The sequence below is a fragment of the Neodiprion virginianus genome, chromosome 5 (assembly GCF_021901495.1).
Source record: "Neodiprion virginianus isolate iyNeoVirg1 chromosome 5, iyNeoVirg1.1, whole genome shotgun sequence".
NCBI lineage: Eukaryota > Metazoa > Arthropoda > Insecta > Hymenoptera > Diprionidae > Neodiprion > Neodiprion virginianus.
Window position 1 is genome coordinate 26241887 of NC_060881.1, and position 4320 is coordinate 26246206.

The window sequence follows — 4320 nt, forward strand, 5'->3', positions numbered from 1 at the left end:
TATCGATGTAATTTTGCGCGCAGTTTGAATACGCTGCGAGTAACGGATCAAGAGTTACAGCGAAAAAATGAAAGATTTCCTTCGTAATTCCTCTGCTGTCGGTCTGGATTATAGATTTTTATGAAACTTCTACCGCTATTTCGTTAGCCCAAAGTACAGAGCTTGTGATGTGCATTTCCATCCATTGAATCCAATTGAATAAATGACTTACACACGCGAAACAAAAATTGATCAGCTAAATCGTACGTCATGTAAGTTTACGCCGTGGTTGCATCTGGGCAATCAGTTACTAAGACATCTAGAAATCGTCCAAGAGCATAATAATATTTTAGAAGCATTATAATTTGTCTGTTACTTTAAACTGTACAACAACGAAATCCTGTAAGAAGTACCAAACAATCTTCTTACACGTTTTCCTCAACTCTACTTGTGTTGCCAAAGATATTCGGTGTGGATGTCGCGAGTTTCATGTTCCATTAGTAGCTGATTTTGATCTTCATATTAGTTGTACTTCACATGCATGTATTACATTCCGTTTACAACCTTTGATGTAACGAGACGTGATGTTTCGAAAAGACAGCTAAATTTTAATTGGTCATCTTTTATCATTTAGATAGAGTAAAATTTTAATCAAATGGAAAATAATCAGTCCACTGCAGGCTTAACTACGAAGGGAAGTCAAGAAGACTCGTTCTAATATCTATCCAACATTCACTGGTGTCAGCGACGTATATAACCCCTAAAAATACCAATTCAAATTCCGTTATAAAAATTGCAGATTCAAGCGCAGACGGTAAACAAAGGCAACGTTATTTTCGGTTTTCAGCAGCGTTTTGCTTCATCGGTCACTCGAGTTCCAGGCTTCGGGCAATTCGTTCGATCGGAGGTCAGTTAAAATCAGTTCCCCAACTTCCAGCAAATGCAAAACTTCGGAAATCCTTACGGAATGAATCAGCAGGGTAGGTGAATCAAGATCGTGCTACTTTTTGTAAGAGGCGTTGACATATTTTTTCAAGTTCATCTTACACCGATTCGCAGGCGCGGCTGGACAAAACTATAATCTCGGCCAACCGATGCAGCAGGATCCATTTCTCTTCAATCAGCAACAACAGCAGCAAAATTCCGATCCATGTCCCTGTGTCGCGTTCAACGGAAACCCTTGTCTCTGTCCCCAGCCGATGGGACAAACCCAGATACAGCCGAGCGGCGGTTACCTTCCGCAAAACATCCTCGATCAAATCCGCAGCTGCGTCTCAAACACCACGCCGATTTTCATACTTCCAAACAACCAACCGATCCCACAACAACAGCCCCAACAAGCTCCACAAACTCCACCGCAACCACAGCTCAACGTTGGATATCCACAGGCGACCGGTTACTATCCATCGGTTGGTGGAATCGGCTGGCCTCCCTCAGTACCAAGTCCAATTTTCCCAGCGCCATGCTTCCCGTACCCCTTCACACTACCGGTCTACGATTCGCTTGGAAATCAGAACCGAACACCGCCGAATGGAAACCCAGTGAACTGCAGTTACTGCAGGACGAAGGGTAATTTGCAGCAGTTGAAATCTGAGGAGAACGATACTCATCGGTGCTCTCCTGGCAGCGACGACACCGTTTGCACGAAGCCCAATTGTCCTTCTTCCATAAACCTGCAGGCTCTGGCTTCCCAGTTTCTGTCACTCCAAGGCGTGATACCGTGCGCGGCAACTAGACTGGTCCTCAGAATAGTTCCCGGTTCGAACGTTACGACGACGATGGAAGAGACGATGGAAAGAGCTCAGAAGGCGATCGGTGCGTTGAGCAGGGACCAGCTGATCGCCGAGACGAGGAACGCACAGCAGGTGAACGGCCTGATAAACCTTCATATGTTAGCCAATCCACCGCGGAATATCGTCCCGATTTTAACGATGCTGCAGCTCAAGGTGAACAGTCTTAAAGCCTTCGTTGAGAACCTCGTGAACAGAAGCATCACCGAGTGTCAGAGCATCGGGGCCGAAGGTAACACCAACCTGGACCCGATGATCCTGAGTATAAAGTCCGACGCTGAGCTGAGAGAACTCCTGACTGTTCTCAGACAGAGAGAATGCGAGGAACGGGTCAATGTCAACTACGCGCCTTATCATTCCCAGCGTGTCGTGGCAGAGAGTCGTTTGAGGAATTTTCAGAACAAAATAAGCCAGGTGGAAGCGGAAATGGAAAGACGCAGAGCTTCCGCAATGCCCTGGGTTAATTCTTCGGGTAATAACGGTCAGAACTTCTCATCAGGCGGTGGTGGAAATGCTCTCCGGAATTTTCAGGGATGCCAGTCCCACGGTGCTCAGGGCTTCAACCAATCGTTCAACGCTTCTCAGGCCAGTGAGAATCTTGACAGAGGATTCGACTCGCCCAATCCGTTCATGATTCAAGTTCAAAACCCGCGTCGGTTGAACCTTAAACCCAACTGCGGAAGTCCTCAAACGACTTACAGCCCCTCGTTGGAGGGGCAAAATCCGGCTTCACCCGAAGCCTTTGCGGTGAGCAAACTGGAGAACGATGTTAAAGAATGTCGTCGTGATGATGGCGCGGATAACGAGGCGCCATCCAAAGAATCCACCGATGGCAGTGACCAGGTCAGTGCTGAGGGTAAAAAAAAACTCAAAATACGCATTGACGACAAGGGAGATCTCAGCGTGAGCAAACAGAGTCTGGATGAACTGAAGACTAGAGAGTCCGTTGAGTTGTCAGCCAATAACGTAGTCATAGTCATCGACAAGGTTCAGGAATCTGAAAGCAAGAAAATTGATAATAAGAAGACGAAAATGAAGCAGAAGAAAGAAAAATCTAGCGACAAGAATCGCGGTCGCGGTAAAAAATCGGAGGAATCAATTCCAAGCGATTCGACGTACGACTCGGGTACGAGCATTTCGTCGAAGAGTTCGGTGAACGAAGACGATTGCGACGATACGCAACGGGTTAGGAAACAGAAGAGCACATCAATTTTGAAAAGTGCATCAAAAGGCAAAAAAAAAACTACGATTAACGAAAATGTTACCCCCGAAAATTTAACACAGGAAGATAAAGCTTCATCGATAAAAAAGGAAAAACACATCAATGTGGCGATATTGTCTAAACTTTTTTACAATCATTCTGGCATAAATGGAGAGGCAGCATCTCTTTTGGAAGATCCTTCAGATTTGCCGATCATGATGGGTACTGAGGATGAATCCCGTTATTACGTAAGTGATAATCAAAACGGTTTGAACATCTTAAACGAAAGTAAAAACGACAAATTAGAGACTGTTCAAAAGTCAAAATCAACAACCGAATCGAAATACATTCATTCAACGCCGGATGCGGACAAAAATGCGTCGGCAAATAATCCGTCATCAAGTCAAATTCGGGCACCGTTTGAAGATCGGTCAAATAGAAGTGACGCGGTTCGCTTAAAAAGTAATTTCGGAACATCGAATTCAGTGCTCAATAAGGGAACGAACGGTGTAACGCGTAGAGGAACACTGAGAGAGGACAGGTTCAAAGATAATAAGGAGAACACAGCAGCATATTCGAATGGTGAAGTGTGTTCTATTCTGAGTAAAAGAAATCAAGGTAATCGAAATCTGCTTGGCAGTATCAGCTCGATGGACAAAGAAAACCGGAAGAGTCGCAATCGCAGGTGGGAGTAATACGGCTCCAGTGTGTGGCCAAAAGTCTCAATGATTGAAAATTTCCAGTCAGCATCACCGAATCCGTTTATCGGAAAATGCCCATAAATGCCCCATCACTTACGACCTTGCCACGTTTAAACCGTTGTCAGCTGTCATTGAAATACTTCAATTGTAGTGATGTACATTATCGAGTTATAAAAGTATCAAATAAACTCATGACTGGTAACGATTTTAGCTATTATTCAAGAGCTATGCGAATCGCATTGTACATAGATTACAGGTTCCAATCAGCTTCACAGAGACAAAATTGGCAGGTAATCTAAATATGTTGTACGATCAATTACAGGGAAGAGACTGCGTACGCTATTTTGAAACGCCATTCAAGAGTAAATGTTAACTCGAAGTGACCAAAAATTCGAATTAACTCACTTTTGAACCGTTAACAATACCGTAAATAAAGTAATAAAAGAATTTTCAGCGTAGCTCGTACGCTCTTTCGTGCTATAATCTTAATTCTCATTCTTTTATTCTTCTCTGTTACAAACTATTGATGTACTTAAATCGGATTGAGCAGATACATTTTGAAACGGTGTTTTTTTTTTTTTCCTTTTGTATAACTTAATCTGATATTCGTGTGTTTGCAAGTAAAATTTAGGCAGGTTACACACTTTTG